Consider the following 19,850-nt stretch of genomic DNA (forward strand, 5'->3'; position numbering starts at 1 on the left):
CTTTTTGCTTAGGCCTGCTGTCATTATAGATGTAATTTGTTAACCATTGTATTTTAGGATGCCTATTGTCAACTGGCCGGGGACTACAGCTGGAAATTAGCGGTAGAGGCTAAAGCTGCTCCTTTTACTGTACAGTGAATTAAGGGGGACTTATTATAAACTAATAAACTGGTTTCCATAAAAAAACTCACTAGTTGTTTGTTATTTTGCTACAGTCTCTCTTTTTCCTCTTGTCTATATATTTCTGAAGTAGATTCCTAAAGCCCCACTAAATCAATTAGTCCATCAGCAGAAATTTTATCAACAGCTATTTTGATAATCCATTAATTGTTAAAAAAAAAAACGTAGGTTAAATTGCCAAAAATCCCAGCATCAATAATTGTGAGGCTATGCAATTTTGTTTTGTTTTATATCATATTTTTGTATTTTTGAGTGTGACGTCCTGGCTGTTGTGAGAAAAATGTGATGGATTATTTTTCCCTATTTTCTGACTTTATATAGTCTAAACACTTGATAAATCAATTTAAAAAAGGGCAGATTACTAGACAGAGAAAATAACCATTATTTGCAGCCATATTCTTTACTGTGCACTTGCCTTTTACATTAATGTGTCAAACATTGGCATTTCATTTGTGATTTTGTCACATAAACCTTTTGTGGTGGAGGAACATACTCTTCACAGTATCTTTATTATTGTGCTATATAATTAATGTTACACTGTGTTGCATTTGGCTTTTAGTTGTTAAAGGAGAGAAACGTGCTTTTTATTTCCACCCAAGAGATTTTCTAGCAGGTTAAAGAAACAAACGCTCTCACATAACACACTGGCTTCTATTACATGTAAGCTGCCACTGCCCCAGCTTTGTGAGAGAAGATCACGCTGCATAATCAGAACACAAAAAGAAACATTGTACAGCACTTTAATTCCTTGCCTGCAGCTCCAGGCCTGTGAAAAGATATCAAAATAGCCTTTAGCTACATGTTGTTACTCCTGAAATGGATCCACAAATCTGGGATTAGTCTTTCTGAAGGCTCAGCCAGCCAGATGAGGTGGCCAGTTGTAAATTAACCGATTCCATTATTATTCCGTCATTTAAATATGTGGCAAATCCACAAACACAAATTTTAAGTAATACAAAACTAACGATTCTAAGACAACCTGAAGGACGGATGACACATTATCATTTGCTAAAATGGGCATGATGTTACCAAATTGAAATGACACATGCATGTGCTTAAAGAAATTGATGTAATGGAGGAGACAGCTAGAGACGGGCAGCAGCTGAACATCAAAAAAGCTCATCTGAAAGTTAAGATGGTGGACGGGCAGTTTAATCTCAGCTCAACGCCACTTCAGCTCCAAAGAAGAAAGGTTTCCCTCACCTTCAACTAACGAATAATAAAAAAAATACTAAATAAACCAATTAAAGATCCAGGAGACGGCAGTTTATGTGACATTTGAATGGGCAGTTAACTGAAAATCTCATCCTTAATTATGGCTCTGTTACATTTGTTTGTGTAGTTTTATTGAGCCATTACAGTTCATAAAGCTTTTAGGTCTCACCATGTATGAAACTTTTATTGTTTATGGAGATCATCAACCGTTTGTTTATGTATAAGAGACAATCAAAGAGTCAGAGGTCAGATTTCTGTCACAACTGTGCATGTGTCAAGATTTGAATCCTTCAGCAAAACCTCAGAACTTTCCAGGCTGCGTTCAGCAAGGAAACAACCCCCTCATTCATTCATTGAACCGAACCACTGCTTCGACATGGTGGGGGTGCCAACGCAAAGGACTTGTAACATTAACTCTATATTTCTACTTTGTTATTATCTAAAATTACTTTACGATTGTCACAACAAAAGCTAAAATGATGGCTGCCATGATGAACATTACACTGCTGTTTAACTAATAGTATAAACAGCAGTGTAATGTTGCATCTCATAAGCCTTCAAAATCATGGATCTAAACTGGACACCCTGGTATTTCTTTGTCTCTCCGGTAGGGCTGCACGATGTGAGGAAAATATCTAATTGCGATTATTTTGACTGATATTTCGATTGCGATATGATCCACGATATTGGAGGGAATTTTATTTTTGTATCATTATTCTTATTTTCCTAGAAAAATATTAAAATTTTTAAAAATGTAAATGATTATAATGTGATTTTTTTCAAGGATCTGTACAAAACAAAGATTTTTTTCTTTAGTCTGTAGGATACAATTTGTAGGCTGGAGCACCACAATACTTAATTCAGAAGTGTTTGACACATGTTATGCCTTTAACAAACATTGCGCCACCCCCCACCCCCCTGCGATTTGGATATTACAATAGTCCATATTGCAATTTCGATAAAATTGCGATTAATTGTGCAGCCCTACTCTCCGGTACCCAAAACAACACCCTAACACCAATCCGTGTCCTTTGACAGGTCAGATGCTCTCAGCTCTATGCCACCCTGCCAACTCATTTGTTTATTGTTTAATCCCCAAGAATCTGCCTGAAATGGCATTTTAGACACTGTCCTCTTACAATGTATTTAATCTACAAATATTTTAAAACTAACGGCAAACTAATCTTTGTATTTAAGAAAAAATACATTTTAATGTGCAAAACACACCAATGTGGCATGATTTCTTCTCTTCACTTAGCCAGCACTACCGTTTCCTTTTTTTGTACCTTTAATTTTTACTGTCAATGCACAAAATGTACCTTCAAAAGTGAGCCCAAGATTAGCTTTGTTCCATGCTCAAAGACCCCCCATTGTGACTTTATTTGCTTTCAAATAACCCACAAAAAACTGTATATTAGTCTTGTCAGTGCAGTGCTTATGTGTTTGTTTATTTGTGGTTAGGAATTTAAAATGACTAGTGCTTCAAAGAAATGCGTACATTTCGCTGATACAGCTATTTACGTTTTACTAAGACAATAAAAATGTATTTCAAGCGGTATGACTCCATCACAATGTGTTGCCTGATACATTTCACAGTGAAAGGCCATTCACTGTGTCATTGAGTCTCAGTGTTGATGTGTGTTCTTACAGTATAAGGGGGAAGAAGTCGATCAATAGACTGAACAAGCAGCTCCTGGGTTCTGAGAGGAAAGTGATGCATCTCATTTAGACAGCTTGCTTCACCAGGGGCTGGCATATCAGCAGCACAAGTAAGAGGAGATAGGAGCTATGGCATTAAGATTGTTGAAAGTTTGAGACATTTCAAGGTAATATTATAATGCCACCATTAGCTTAAGCTCCCAGCTATCTGACAGAGCAGGTGACAAATGTGGCAAAGCCAGACCGAGTGAAGGCACAGGTAGAGACGGAAATCAAAAGATCACTGGAGCAAGAAAAGCTGCGAAGAGATCAGCTTATTTAAAGAAGCAAGACAGAAAAAAGGAAAGGGAAAAGAAATAAATAGAGGATGTGCGTTGGAGCTGCCACTTCCCCGGGTGCTGCTAAAGCCGTGTCTCATTCGGGGACATCATATTTGGGTCAGGCCTGGTTAGCCAAGCAGGAGAGGCAAGGGCAAGGCGAAGCGAGCGGCTCAGTCCTGCTGAATGGATGGCAAGTCATGCATTCTCTGTCCCCTTGTTCCGCTTCATTGGTGGGTGCAGTGGTGCCCGCTACGAGTCGACTCTGGGGACATGCTGAGTTGTAATTGCAGATGTGCGGCGGTAAGGGGTCAACCTGCCAACCCCAGAGATGACTACTCTAAACGACCTTCCTCTTTCAGCGTGCAGTTTAGCCTCGATGCCGCCCGTCACACGTCTTCACAAGATGCTTGTAGCCTTCACTCAGTAGTGCAGAGATAGTTCCCCTGAATAGGATGTGTCACAGGAACATGGCTGTGTCACATTTTGGGCCTGTAATAGCTAAAGTATGCTTGATCAGAAAAGTAGCATTGATCTTAAGTTGTTTATTCCCAACCAGCCCTGGTTGATTTTATCACATGTATAAGAATGAGTATTGTTAGTTTATCAATACTGGTACTGCTGTTTAATTACTTTTCTGTCCTCTTACTGATAGTCCTCATTCGCTGTAATGGTATCAAAACTTAAAACTAGGTGCACAAGTAATCAATGTGCAGTTTATTAATTTATCTTAACTTTTTTTTTAGCAAAGTGATCATGACCTACTGTTAATTGTTGTTTACCAAGAGGGAGAGAGAATTAGAGTGTAAGAAAAACACAAAACGGCTTCTCCTTCTTAAGCACAATGCATTCTGGATAATAACATCAGCTACATGGCTAAAATAAGCTTTTTTTGCAGTTCTCCTGAGGAAGTTCTGCCCCAGACAATTTAATAGCATGTCTCCTTTTCTCATGTTAACTTTAGGCAGGTAGATGTTAGATTGTCTCCTCGGAGTGGTTTGCCGGTCACAGTTCCTGTCTGTCATTGTCACCTTACAAGCCTGGCTTCAGTCTCAATTATCTGATGGTAATCTGGGACGTTGTTTACCTGGGCAGGACTGCAGAGCCAATCCTCTTGACTGTCTGTCCGGCAGTCAACATGCTGACCAGACTGCTTGGCCTTGGCCCTAAAATAAACTTGTTAGGCCAAAGGTAGGAGTAGAAAGCTTGAAGCAAGAAGATCAGGATGCAATAGTTAGAATCCAAGAAGATTTAGTGAATGTTTGGCTGCGCGAACAGAAAATGTTGATTTACTGGATTTCTCACTTCTTTTAAAGGAACACACCGACTTATTGGGACTTTAGCTTATTCACCGTAACCCCCAGAGTTAGATAAGTCCATACATACCCTTCTCATCTCCGTGCGTGTTGTAACTCTGTCTGACGCCCCCAGCGCTAGCATAGCCTAGCACAGATCCTGGAGGTAACCGGTTCCAACTAGCCTATTGCTCCGAATAAGTGACAAAATAATGCCAACATGTTCCTATTTACATGTTATGATTTGTATAGTCACAGAGTGTACAAATAACAAGGTCATGTGAGACACAGCTGTCTTCTAACTGTATACAAACTGGGAACTATATTCTCAGAAAGGCGAAGCACTGCTACTTCTGCTTCTTGGGCGGAGTGATTGCTAGCAACACCTGAGGTGGTGAGGAGCAGAGAGTTCACCTGGAGTTCGCTCAGAGTTGGAGTAATAGAGTCAACAATTACTAGATAGTAAAAGCATAGTGACCTTGTTATTTTGTAGGATAGTTGGAACCGGTTACCTCCAGGATCTGTGCTAGGCTAAGCTAGCGCTGGGGCCGTCAGACAGAGTTACAACACGCACGGAGATGAGAAGGGTATGTATCGACTTGTCTAACTCTGGGGGATACGGTGAATACGCTAAAGTCCCAATAAGTCGGTGTGTTCCTTTAAAGGTGATCTATTATATAGCATTTTCAGGTTTATACTTGTATTTGTACTAGAACATGTTTACATGCTTTAATGTTCAAAAAACACTATTTTTCTCATACTGCCCATGGCTGCTGCACCTGTATTCACCCTCTGTCTGAGATGCTCTGTAGGAGCGCCTGTCTCTTTAAGCCCCCCTCCCAAAAAAGCCCAGTCTATAAAGCAGGACTTTGTACCATGAAAAACACCAATAAAGGCTTATAAACCAAATATGACACAACCGAACATGTTTCAGCAGCAGTGTGACCAGAATTGGGGAGAAATAAACATTGGCAGCCAAGATTACAGGTTTCCCTGGCCTTAGCATGCAGCTGCTACAGTTAGCAGTGCACAATAATAGAATATAGCAGCATTTCTACCGTCAAAAATCGCAGATAAAGGCTTCTGAACCAAATGCTACCTAACCGGACATGTTTCAACAGTAATGTGACCTGAAATTGGGGAGAAATTAACAACATTGGCAGCCAAGATTACAGATTTTACTGCCGTTAGCATGTAGCTACATGCAACAATATTAACACTGCAGTAGCTTAAAATAAAAAAAAAAAAATCAATCATAGTAGGCCAGAGAAGGCCAGTGACACCGAGCTGATAGTAGAAAAAACTGTTGGAACCTGAGTATTCAGAACAGTGGAAAATCTTGAACGTTTTAGTTTATCTTGCTCATTCAGGAAGTACAACATCAAACAACAATGAATTAGTTTCTGAGTTTCTAAAGAATCCAGCCCAACTGTCCAATCCATGTGGCTCATACTCGGGTGTTTTAAAGCTACATTGTGTAAGAATTTCTCCCATCTAGCGGTGAAATTGTATATGACAACCAACTGAATATTATTTTCTAGCCCTTCCTCCTACGGTGGCCGAACCCAAAATTAGCTCTCTCCCATCGTTTACATGCAGCTGTTCTAGCCACTCCAATATTAACTTTGGTCTTGTTGCTTTGCCTTTGTCGCGTTGTCATTTTAATTCTCTTTTTCGCTTCCCTGGCGAGTAATCTCCCCCTTGCATTCGTCACGGTGCCAATAGGTGTAAGAGGGCGAAATGCAGAGCTATGTCCCTCTTTGGCTGATGTATTTTAAAGATGGAGGCGCTACATGGCTGCCGTCATTCAAGCGAGTCGCTCGTATGTATTCTGAATGATTCTGAATGTCAGATTCTACGCTTACGAGAATACTTTGATTAGTTGGTGGAAGTAATTACACATGAATGAGTACATATTTGTGAAAGAACAAAGTGTTTTTTGCTAAGAATCAACTCAAAAAATTACACAATGTAGGTTTAAGAACGTAAAAGGTCTTAGTATGTTTGTAACATGTTTGTTCCAACCACATCTAAAGCCTAAAATGTTATACCTGTTCAGAAAATCCTGCTGTCGAAGCCCCCTTGTGGCTCCCTGATCTGTCTTTAAGAGCTCTTTGTTTTTTGTTTGTTTCTTGTTTTTGACGCAATCACTCACAGAAATGGGGATAAAGGCGAACACACCTCGAAGGCATTTGTGTGGCCTTTCACTCGTATTTACACACCAAAAGTAATGGAAGTAGTTATGTGAAGAATGAAAGGTACAAATCCTTTAACTTTAACTGCACACAGCTGGCAAAAACGCTGCGAATGTGAGATTTTCGGTTTCTTAAAAGTTACAAAAATTGTTGAACGCAGCCCCTCCCAATCTCAACATCTTAAATGTGTGGAGAGAGGGGGTTTCAGATGCTGTTTGGCGGTCCGACAAGCACTTTGAATCATATTGAGATGCTAATGTAATTAGCATTAGGTAATTTAAATGCTGTCCATAGAATAACTTAAGCATAGTGCTGAGTTCTGAGAGTAGGGTGACCAGACATCCGGAAAAGATGTCAGATCAGTATGGTCCCGAATTACAAGCATTTGTCCTGAAAATTACAATAAATCAAATAAAGTTTTAAAAAGTTAAAGCCTAATAAATCATTTAATGCTGAACATTGTGAAGCACTATTTTGACGTGCCACACATTAAATAACATTAAAATTAAGCGTTTTGCAAAGTCTGCAGGAAAGAATTTGGCATTTCGCACAGAAGGGAGGCAGACGTCACAAAGTTTCTTTTCCCTAATGACAGAAAGTTGACTTTGACTTTATGTTCATTGACAAAAATAATACATTTTAATGTTGAGTTTTGATTTTCATGTGTTTTATTGTTGCTGCTTGTTGACACTGAATGTAATGTACTGGAGGCTACATCCAAAGGGGCCACATTACCACACACACCCCCAACTCACCTGTCCCGAATTTCATTCTCATCTGGTCACTGTATCTGAGATATAAAAATATACAATATGTTATGTCAAGATGCACAGCATAGAACAGTATGTACGCATGCTATATGAACATTTACCTGATAAACCTGGATGATGTTGGTCTCAATATTCTCAAGATGTAACAAATTGTCCAATCCAGTTATATCAGCACTGAAACAGAATACATGACAAATAAAAATTGATTGAGAATATAGAAATATCAATGTAGATAAATATGTAACAAAATCAGAGGATCACTTTTTAATTTTACTTTTTGAATTGAAAAGATTGAGTTGTTAACAGTACTGTAATGAACAACCATCTGCAGAATACTAAACATCTTAGTGACTGCTGAGAAATACACAGTAGACTATACTGTATGCATCTCTGCAGGCACATCAGTCTACTTTATGTTTATTATTCAGAGCCCCAGTACACAGGATTCATATTGCCATTTTTGGAAGTCAGTGGACAAGATGTAAGATTGAAGTCCCTGTGCAATATAACATTCTTTATTAGTGTCTGTTGCCATGTTGCCCAGATTTATTTTTATCTGTAGTGCGTGTTAAGTGTGTTTGCTTCTCCCTCTGTCATGCATTTCTACTTATCAACGTGATTTCCACTTGAGGGCAGGCTGTCATGTTTAACATACTAAATGTGGACACTGGATTGTACAGTACAACATTATGTATGTATTGGTGCATGTGTGCAGATAAGACATATGGATGTTAGTTTGTTTTCTATGTGCGTGTCTTACTCATGTGCTCATCTGGCTCCTGTGTGAAAACAGAGTTAAGTGGAGTGTGGGACCTCAGCTGTATATGTTGCTAAAAGACTCAGCTGTTTACAAAGTGCTCCTCACACACCCACGCATAAACATTTACTGTATGTACACAGATGGAAAAAGCATTTCATGCTTTAACATAAATATCTAACAACGGGCTGAGATTGAAACCACAGGGATATTCCTTTTTAATTGAAATGTGAGGGATAACTTTCTCATGGCAGGTTAAGACCAACTAATACCTTTTTTATTAGTTAAACCATCAGGGATACCAAAAGGAGGCACACTCAACCTCTCAATTCAGTTTAATCCTGCAAATGTAATTGGTGGGAACATTGTTACCAAGTCATCAAGGTAAAAGATTAACAGTTTTATATTAAATACCTTTGCACCTTGTAGTTTTGTAAGTTTGTGTATGTTTGTTTGTGTGTGTGTGCGTGCGTGCGTGCGTGCGTGCGTGCGTGCGTGCGTGCGTGCTCCTGTCTGTTAGTTTTGTAAAGCTAAGCCTGATTCTTTCTCCATAGATACAGATGCTATGGTAACAGAGTGTTTACCTTGTGCAGAGGTGTTTTTACACCAAGCTCATGGGAAGTCAGTTCTGATACGCTCTGTCAGGGGACACAAACACACACACACACGGCTGTTCCTCTTTATCAGAAACATTTAAGTTAAATGTCAAGTCACTAACATGCCAACATTCACTTTTGTGACATTTACCAAAACAGGATCTGATGCAAGAGATTTCACCACATTTTTATAGGCAAATTTCAATGTTTATGACTACAAATGACCACAAGTACTATCAATATCATGTAATTTGAATGTCAGGGCTACAACATCATTAGTTTGTTGTTATGAGGTAGCAGTAGGTATCGTAGCAATTGATTTCAATATCTTAGGTTGTTTGCGTCATATGGATCATAAACTATAAGCCATAGAGTAGGTTATCTAAGTTCCACTACATCTAAGGGTGTACATAATTTTTTTTTACAATCATCTACACCTGTACTTCTCAAACAGTTTGGCTTTTGACACATTCAAATTAAGCAATGTCCACTTGTGATAAGTTTCACATGTCGATGAGTTGTGAGTGGATCAATCAAATTTTCCTTCTCTGGTTGTTTAATTTGATTACTTTTTAGAGGCCTAAAGAACTAAAACTATTCAGTATTTTTACAATGCAAAAGCAAAGGTTAGACACTTTTCAAAAAAGACAATAGAAATCTGTGTGGGAGAACCATGTTTTTTCATATCCTGTTAATGTCACTACCTCTCAGATTTATCTTGCAACCCGGTGGTGATGTCTCAGGACCTTGGTGTGTGAAAACAGGAGAAACAGGAAGTGGAAGTCATTGTGCATGTAGAATGTGTTTATTCGAATTAGGCTACAATCACACAGGTTGCATTTTGTAATATAGCTAGTGTTGTCAGTTATTTTCCAAGTACACGTGTTGCCCAGACTGTGTACCTTGTGTTTTGGATGTAATGCATTTTGGGCAAAGTAAGAGAGATCCAGCTCTAACGTATGATTACTTAACATGTGCCGCACATGAAATGTACAACACTAGACGTATCTAAGACCACATTTTACCTCATGAAGGGGTTATTTTGTCAGACTTAACAAAGCTCCTACATAACTGCAGACAACTTACAACCTGGCACAGTGAGTGGGATTCTTCGTAAACTGGCCTTCTTGAGTAAAAATCAGTGGAGCGCCCCTTTAAGCTGAGAGATGACTTGTAGCGCAGTTTGTATCGAGCTATAGTACTGTATGTAGATGTCGGATATGAATCAGACTAATGACTTTTGTTGCATAATTATCTTCTCTCTCTCTCTATCTTTCTTGTCTGCCATCACTTGTTTCACTCTTTCTAGTAACGACTTTTCTAGTAAACACAAAAAAGCCAAAGCTATCATCTAAAAATACTGAAAACTTTTTTTGTTGCATAGCAACAAGGATGGAGAAATGTTCCCTGCATGCTTTTAGCTCCTTCTGTTACTAGACATTTATAGCGTCACCTTGAGAAAAGTCTTGTGTCTGATCACAGCCTGAGGCCCTGATGACACCTCCATAAGGTGTCAAAAGGCATCCTGGGTACCAAAACGACTCAACAGCAAAACATATTGGCATGACATATGCAGTTATTAAAGTGGAAATCTTCTGTATAATTACACCTACACTGTTTAACCTGCCAAACAGTGAGGTGGTACTTTGCTGGATATCTCTATTTATGAACTTTGAGTTTCATTCGCTGGTGCACTTTTCTTTTACTTTCCTTGTTCTGCCTGGTAACTATTCTGTTCCAAACACAGCAGTATTGCTTCTTTTGTTTTCTAAAAAAGAAAAATACCTGCCGGACCTTTGTGTTCAATGTAAAAACTATTATTTGCTATAGGCACACACACTATGGTGACCGTATCGGGCAACAAAAAATATTTTGATGGTGATAGAGCGAGGGAGAAAGTGAGAGAGTGACGGCAATTGTCTTCGGAGCAAGTTGTGACTCTAGAGGCATAGTGAGAACAAAGTGTCTCCCCTGTGCTTTCTGACCACGGTGGGACATCTGGAGCAGGAAAAGTTAACCATCTTCTTGATTTCATGTTGTTTATGGAGAAGGAGAACCAGGAAATGAGTCGGGGGAAATGCAACGCTACCAAGCCACGGCCGAGCGACGTGCGTGGCCGCAACGTGTAGTTAAATTTTTCGAGAGGTGCACGTCAGGCTACGGCGTAGGGTCCGGCCAAGACGCAGAGTGGTCTGCGGGGGTACGTTGTCGATTCTACGCACGACCATAAAACGGCCTTGAGACTGAACCAAAACAGCAAAGTTGCAGGCTGTAAAGCCAAAACAATGAGCTCAAAGATGCTAAAACGGACTGTACATGTCATACATACTCACATACATACATGTAGTCATTTGATCTATTGTAATATAAAAGTTTTGATTATAGCAACTCTAAAGTCTTAGAGTCTTATATGAAAATGTAATGCATTATTACACTAGTGTAAAAAATGAAGGCATCGGCAAAAATACTGGTTTAAGTCACACAAGTGACGGAAAGGCCAAGCAGAGTTCCCTGTCGGCATTAGTGTTACAACTCCTGCTGAATTTTATTCTTAACATAAAGCTCTCTTTCGTTTGTGCGTGTGTCCTCAGATAACTTTGTGAGGGAGAATCCACGTAGTTGGCAACAGCGTTCCTCTGTTCAGGAAAAATTCCCACTGCCTGTTTGCTTTGTTGCACCATACGCCTTACAAGCAGAGCGGGGCTGAATGAAGTTTTGTGGTGTGAAAGTGTATCTCATGGCCAGGCTTACTTACTTACTTATTTATTTTTATAATAAGCCTGTTAGCAACGGGTGTTGTCACAGACAACTGCCGGGGCTTAGTATGGGGAAGTTAGTATGGGGGAGTTTTGTTGATTCGGCTGGTGGCTTTTGGAGCAAGTTGGATTGGAATTTTTCTGCCACTTTTTTCTGAGCAGTTCCTGCTGCACTGCTTGTCTATAAGTCACAGCTCCACTCCCATTTTTTTTTCCAAATTGCCCATCGTGAGTCCTTCAATTTCATAGAAATGCAATGTTAAATGTGTGGAGTATTCTTTTACACCTCCTAAATGTCTGTTAATTTTATGTGTTTAAAATTAAACGATATTTAAAATGCTTGATTTTGACTTGTGAGCCAGTATCAGTTCATAATCATCATAGGCAAAGTAATGGTCCACACAGCTTGTGAGGTGGATTTAATTTGTTTTAACCAATGTATGAAATGTTTACAAGACTTCTTCCAAAATATAACACTACTACCGTATATCTTCACAGTGCAAATATTTCTTGTGCTGTCTTTAAATATAGCAGCACTGACGGTTTATCAAGATGAAGATACCATCTGAATGAGCGTCACGCACAGCCTTACAAAGATACATTTGTGCATTTACATTTGCATTTTTGCAGGCTTTGACTTTGAGTGATTGCAGCCGCAGCAGTTAAGATTTAGATTACAAGGTTTCCAACATTACAGACAAGAATAGTGAGAGCCTGAGGGCCAGATGTACGTACATTTGCAATTGTAGCGTTATCAGCGCCATGGCCAACCCGCAGAAAGTGCACGCTGTGATATTTCAGCTTATGTCGTATTTACCAAACCTGCAGTTCATCGGGTAATCAGCGCCTTTCTCTGCCCACTATACCGTAAATTGCGCTGTAGCAAAGCGTTAAGTACTTGTGCTATGATACGGCTGAGTGCAGACTGCGATATTCCCACTGCTGATGCCATGACTGTTTGAAATGATCCTGATGCCAATATTTGTAATGTAGCGAGGAGTTTAACAACTGCTGGAATGGAATGTGAACGCTGAGTCGGAGATTCAATGTCCTCTTTGATTTCTTCCAGTAACTGTAATATTGCATGGCTGCTTAATCTGTAACGCTTAATGATTTCGTGTTCACTCAACCGAAAAAGTGTGATCCTTGTGGCAAAAATCTTTTCAGCTCGTCTCTTTGGCCTATGTCTTCGTCTTGCTCAGATTACTGCTGCCATTTCAACAGGAGATATATGCGAGGAAACCCGCTTCCAGGTTTACACCGGCGGAGAATTTTCACCGCAAAATAGAGGCACGCTTTCACAGGCGGTTTTTGTACACACCACGGAATACATAATTAGGCACACTTTACGCTTCCCCTCCCATCTCTTTATAGGAAACTCCCACTTTCCCTCGCCATGCTTTTACGTGCACGTTGTGAAACTAATACGCCTGAAGTGGGCGCAAAAGCATGAGTACATCTGTCCCTGAATGTCAAAGTCACACAACTGTTGATGTGAAGTAGAAGAGACACAGTATGTGTTTGTCCTTATGGTAACTGGCAGAGAAGTGAATGATTAAAACTAGCTTTTTGACAATATGTATTTTCTTTTCAGTACTATAGTGGAAAGTGTGTTGTGTGCCCTTTAACGCTACTCACTTGTCTCACCCCCCTCTAGGCAGCTTCATTGTCAATTGGACCTGTTTTGGGTTACATTTATATTGAAAAAAGCTGTAATCTCCCACATGGATAATGTTACTGGCTTTGTCTGTTGTCTATCATGTAACTATTCTGTTACATGATATTCCTGAATAGTTTATGCAGTTTGTGCCTCAGCACAGCTTTTACAAAGGTCAGTCATCTCAACAGCTCTGCTTCAATAACAACCACAGGATGTCCTATTGCTCATGCAGACTCTGTAAAAACTACTGTCATGAGAAGAAAAAAAACCTGACTACTGAGCTGTAAAAGAATTCAAATTATGGAAAGAATTAAAAACACTGAACATCAGAAACACTATTATACTTGACCTCACGGAAGCTATATTATTGCAGATGTCCTTCTACATGAAACATTATTTTTAATATTTTAGAAAGTATTATTAGAACAAATATTACACAAATGAACGCTGTAAGATGTACTAATTTTTATGGCTACATGTAATACTTTCTTCATACTGATTATCAAAAACTATCCTACTGGTACTATATTGTACTCTAATCAGTACTGAAAGCTGGCATTAAATGTCTGGCCAGTCATCATATTGATTACTAATTCTTTGATGAGACATTTTAAATCTTTTTTTCAGTTTTAGACTATTTTATTAGGGCAAAGTTCTCGTATGACTGCTTGTGTTTTGACAATTTAATATTTGGCAACTTTGGCTTCATTTTTTAATAAAAAAGGGTACCAAAACTCAGGTATCATATCGGCCCTAGCATTTAGAATTGTAAGCCCTACATATACTACACAAAAGGCGATATCAATTTTTCAATACAAAATATGGCTAAAGCTATTTAGTAATTAGGAACACAGACAAGAGTCAAAGTGTGTCCAGCAATAGTGATCTGTAAAAGACATTGAACCCCGCCCTGCTCACATCTAAGAAAAAGAAAAAAAAAAAAAAAAAAAAAATCGGACTCGGGTTCTCAGTCGCTCTCAATATACAGAAGGAGCTGTTGTAAAAATGTAACTAAAATCATGCAAAGCGCAGTTGTGGGTGTTGTGTGTGGCTTAATTCGGCCTGCCTCAGCTTCATCCACGCTCCAACTCTTTGCCAATATTTAGATTTAGATAGAGTTAGGTGATGTTCATACAGTCTATGGTAAGGACTGAGATGAAATCAGTGTATTTAGACATATTTTGGTGGAAAGAAAATGACAGTTTGGAGCATACAGAGGGACAGTATAGTTAAAGACATTTCTATGGAAGTTTTGTGAAAACTAGATCCCACTGGAATCAATTACAACCAAAACAAATTCAAGATGACCAGATTTGATTCATAATTCAAACCAGCAGTGGGATTAAAAATGTTTTTTTTGTCTTTCCAAGACTGAACTTAATCTTAAAAAACAGCAGCCTGTCATTCTAGCCAATGTTTATATGATATTTTCTACTATTTCTAGAATGTACTTTTTTCTCATCTATCTCTGCAGAAGAGAAAGCTCACATATTCAGCCAGTCAACCAGCACTAGCAGCATGAACAGTAGCTACGATGCAGTGTTTAAATAAATAAAAATACACGCCTTTGCTTTGAATCGATTTTAACTGGCAAACTCAAATCGATGCTGTTGGCTTAATGCAGGTGTCAGTCCTCTCGTCTATATGAGTGGTGTGTTTGCATATTTTGAACCAATTAAAGGGGAGAAAAATACATATCATTTGAGTACAAAGATATATTGTAATTGTATAAATGATGTTACCTGGCAGACAGCAGGAAAGCCAAGCATAAACAATCAATTAGGGGCAAAATGCAGTCTGGGCTGCTCATCCATCCATCCATCCATCCATCTTCGTCCGCTTATCCGGTCTCGGGTCGCGGGGGTAGCAGCTCCAGCAGGGGACCCCAAACTTCCCTTTCCCGAGCCACGTTAACCAGCTCCGACTGGGGGATCCCGAGGCGTTCCCAGGCCAGGTTGGAGATATAATCCCTCCACCTAGTCCTGGGTCTTCCCCGAGGCCTCCTCCCAGCTGGACGTGCCTGGAACACCTCCCTAGGGAGGCGCCCAGGGGGCATCCTTACCAGATGCCCGAACCACCTCAACTGGCTCCTTTCGACGCAAAGGAGCAGCGGCTCTACTCCGAGCTCCTCACGGATGACTGAGCTTCTCACCCTATCTCTAAGGGAGACACCAGCCACCCTCCTGAGGAAACCCATTTCGGCCGCTTGTACCCTGGATCTCGTTCTTTCGGTCATGACCCAACCTTCATGACCATAGGTGAGGGTAGGAACGAAAACTGACCGGTAGATCGAGAGCTTTGCCTTCTGGCTCAGCTCTCTTTTCGTCACAACGGTGCGATAAATTGAATGTAATACCGCACCCGCTGCGCCGATTCTCCGACCAATCTCCCGCTCCATTGTTCCCTCACTCGCGAACAAGACTCCAAGGTACTTGAACTCCTTCACTTGGGGTAAGGACTCATTCCCTACCTGGAGAAGGCACTCCATCGGTTTCCTGCTGAGAACCATGGCCTCCGATTTAGAGGTGCTGATCCTCATCCCAGCCGCTTCACACTCGGCTGCGAACCGATCCAGTGAGTGCTGAAGGTCACAGACCGATGATGCCATCAGGACCACATCATCTGCAAAGAGCAGCGATGAGATCCCCAGCCCACCGAACTGCAACCCCTCTCCACCCCGACTACGCCTCGATATCCTGTCCATAAATACTACAAACAGGATTGGTGACAAAGCGCAGCCCTGGCGGAGGCCAACTCTCACCTGAAACGAGTCCGACTTACTGCCGAGAACCCGGACACAGTTCTCGCTTTGGTTGTACAGAGATTGGATGGCCCTGAGAAGGGACCCCCTCACCCCATACTCCCGCAGCACCTCTCACAGTATCTCCCGGGGGACCCGGTCATAGGCCTTCTCCAGATCCACAAAGCACATGTAGACCGGTTGGGCATCTCCCAGGCTCCCTCCAGGATCCTTGCGAGAGTAAAGATCTGGTCCGTTGTTCCACGACCAGGACGGAATCCGCATTGTTCCTCTTCAACCTGAGGTTCGACTATCGACCGAACCCTCCTTTCCAGCACCTTGGAGAAGACTTTACCAGGGAGGCTGAGAAGTGTAATACCCCTATAATTGGCACACACCCTCTGGTCCCCCTTTTTGAAAAGGGGAACCACCACCCCGGTCTGCCACTCCTTAGGCACCGTCCCAGACTTCCACGCAATGTTGAAGAGGCGTGTCAACCAAGACAACCCCTCCACACCCAGAGCTTTAAGCATTTCTGGACGGATCTCATCAATCCCTGGGGCTTTGCCACTGTGGAGTTGTTTAACTACCTCAGCAACTTCCACCCGGGAAATTGACGACAATCCCCCATCATCCTCCAGCTTTGCCTCTACCATAGAGGGCGTATTAGTCGGATTTAGGAGTTCCTCAAAGTGCTCCTTCCACCGCCCTATTACCTCCTCAGTTGAGGTCAACAGCGTCCCATCCTTACTGTACACAGCTTGGATGGTTCCCCGCTTCCCCCTCCTGAGGTGGCGAACGGTTTTCCAGAAGCACCTTGGTGCCGACCGAAAGTCCTTCTCCATGTCTTCTCCGAACTTTTCCCACACCCGCTGCTTTGCCTCTTTCACGGCAGAGGCTGCAGCCCTTCGGGCCCTTCGGTACTTTGCCACTGCCTCCGGAGTCCTCTGGGATAACATATCCCAGAAAGACTCCTTCAGTCGGACGGCTTCCCTGACCACCGGTGTCCACCACGGTGTTCGTGGGTTACCGCCCCTTGAGGCACCTAAGACCCTAAGACCACAGCTCCTCGCCGCAGCTTCAGCAATGGAAACTTTGAACAATGTCCACTCGGGTTCAATGCCCCCAGCCTCCACAGGGATGCACGAAAAGCTCCACCGGAGGTGTGAGTTGAAAGTCTGTCGGACAGGGGCCTCCTCCAGACGTTCCCAATTTACCCGCACTACCCGTTTGGGATTACCAGGTCTGTCCAGAATCTTCCCCCACCCCCTGACCCAACTCACCACCAGATGGTGATCGGTTGACAGCTCTGCCCCTCTCTTCACCCGAGTGTCCAAAACATACGGCCTCAGATCAGATGAAACGATTATAAAATCGATCATTGACCTTTGGCCTAGGGTGCTCTGGTACCAAGTACACTTATGAGCATCCCTATGTTCGAACATGGTGTTCGTTATAGACAATCCATGACTAGCACAGAAGTCCAACAACAAACAACCACTCTGGTTTAGATCAGGGAGGCCGTTCCTCCCAATCACGCCTCTCCATGTGTCTCCATCATTGCCCACGTGCGCGTTGAAGTCCCCCAGCAGAACTATGGAGTCCCCCACTGGAGCCCCATATAGGACTCCACTCAAGGTCTCCAAGAAGGCCGAATACTCCGAACTCTTGTTTGGTGCATATGCACAAACAACAGTCAGAGTTTTCCCCCCCACAACCCGCAGGCGTAGGGAGGAGACCCTCTCGTCCACCGGGGTAAACTCCAACGTAGCGGCGCTCAGCCGGGGGCTTGTGAGTATCCCCACACCCGCCCGGCGCCTCACACCCTGGGCAACTCCGGAGAAGAAAAGAGTCCAACCCCTATCCAGGAGTATGGTTCCAGAACCGAGACTGTGCGTAGAGGTAAGCCCCACCAGATCTAACCGGTAGCGCTCCACCTCCCGCACCAGTTCCGGCTCCTTCCCCCACAGAGAGGTGACATTCCACGTCCCCAGAGCCAGCGTCTGCTGCCCGGGTCTGGTCCGTCGAGGCCCCTGACCTTCACTGCCACCCATGTGGCAGCGCACCCGACCCCAGCGGTTCCTCCCACAGGTGGTGGGCCCATGGGATGGAGAGATGGATGCCACGTAGCTTTTTCGGGCTGTGCCCGGCCGGGCTCCATGGCAAACCCGGCCACCAGACGTTCGCTGACGAGCCCTCCATCTGGGCCTGGCTCCAGACGGGGGCCCCGGGCTTCCTCCGGGCAGGGTCACTCCATCTCTTCCTCGGTCACTCATAGGGTTTTTGAACCATTCTTTGTCTGGCCCCTCACCTGAGACCACTTTGCCTTGGGAGACCCTACCAGGAGCACAAAGCTCCAGACAACACAGCCCTCAGGTTCATAGGGACACACAAACCTCTCCACCACGATAAGGTGATGTTCCAGGAGAGGACTGCTCATATTCAGCTATATTTTTTACTATGTTGTTAGTCGGGGTAAACTCCACAGACAGTAAATTAAGGGAAAGAGTGCAGACACATCCATGCAAATGCTAAGATAAGGTTACATGGACATGAACTTTAAAATGATGCTACAAAGTAGAGGTGTGAATCTTCACTGATCTCCCGATTTGATTATGATTATCATGTCAGTGATTCAATTCGATATCTCGATTCATCACGATTAAGGGTGTCACAATTTCGATTTTAATTCGAAATCGACCGAAATTAAGTCACAATCTCGAAAACAAACAAATCGTTTCGGCTCTGCTTTCTAACATGTCATTGTGCTAACTTTACAACAGAGCTGCTTCACTACACTGGTTAGATAATGTTTCATTACCGAGTTCTCTGTTGATTTGTGTCGCTGTGTGCTCGTGGTGGAAAATGAATGTAAACAGAGAGCAGCGTGTCGGAAATGCAATGCGCTGTGACGTAGGTCCCCTTCAAGACCAGGCGAATGTTGGAAGTCCCTCTAGTGGACAAAATATGTAACAACAACCACATGCTTATAGTGGCATTGACAATACATAAGCCTGAGTAGTGTAATACATATTAATAACAGGCTGTATTTGAGCATTAAATCTTCGAATATTATTCGAATAATGGCATAGCAACCACAACAAATTGTAAACAGACCGACCCACGTGAGGTCAATGGGAAGTTAGTAATCAAACGTAAATAAGTGTACATGCATGGAATACAACTGCATTGCTTTTATTTTGAAGGAAACTGTTGTTTGTTGTTGCTTTTTTTTGTGCGAACGTATGCAGCTTTTTCTTCTCTGGTTGCAAGTCGCAATTAAAAGAAGTAGAAGAAGAACTGCAATGTGTCGGACCCGTGTCGGCGAGCCGCAAACTGTGCTCACGAGACGTTAGCATGGACGTGAATGAGCGGTTATCCCTAAAAAATGTCAGCTCCTGGGAAAGAAAGGCAAGGCAGCTTTATTTGTATAGCACATTTCAGCAACAGGGCAATTCAAAGTGCTTTACATAAAAACTGATTAAAAAATTAAAAACAGATAAAATACGAGAATAAAAGTTACAGTGCAGTATAAGAAATTAAACATTAAAGAGCAGTTAAAACAGTTAAATATATAAAAGCAGATAAAATAGGAATTTCTCTTTATATGCTTATATAGATTGTCATACAGTGTCAACAATGCAACATCAGTATAAGAAATGAACAGTTATTTAAAGAAAGGCAACATCAAAAAGATAGGTCTTTAGCTT

The 19,850-nt window shown here is 41.9% G+C and overlaps 1 protein-coding gene and 1 long non-coding RNA gene across 40 annotated transcripts in view; one reads left to right on the plus strand and one right to left on the minus strand.

The window, feature by feature from the left end:
* Nucleotides 1–19,850, plus strand: part of prom1a (prominin 1a) — an 89,898-nt gene that overhangs the window by 14,571 nt on the left and 55,477 nt on the right. The gene's annotated exons all lie outside the window — the stretch shown is intronic.
* LOC116062468 overlaps nt 7,529–19,850 on the minus strand; it is a 51,481-nt gene continuing 39,159 nt past the window's right edge. For 2 of the 3 annotated variants that reach the window (XR_004898116.1, XR_004108004.2), the window contains exons 4-5: nt 7,733–7,805; nt 7,529–7,651 (exon numbers count right to left, since the gene is read on the minus strand). This is a non-coding gene — a long non-coding RNA (uncharacterized LOC116062468). Of the gene's footprint in view, nt 7,652–7,732; nt 7,806–8,972; nt 9,027–19,850 lie in introns of all 3 variants that reach the window. The other variant, XR_004108005.2, reaches the window with a different exon arrangement.

The sequence above is a fragment of the Sander lucioperca genome, chromosome 1 (genome assembly GCF_008315115.2).
Source record: "Sander lucioperca isolate FBNREF2018 chromosome 1, SLUC_FBN_1.2, whole genome shotgun sequence".
NCBI lineage: Eukaryota > Metazoa > Chordata > Actinopteri > Perciformes > Percidae > Sander > Sander lucioperca.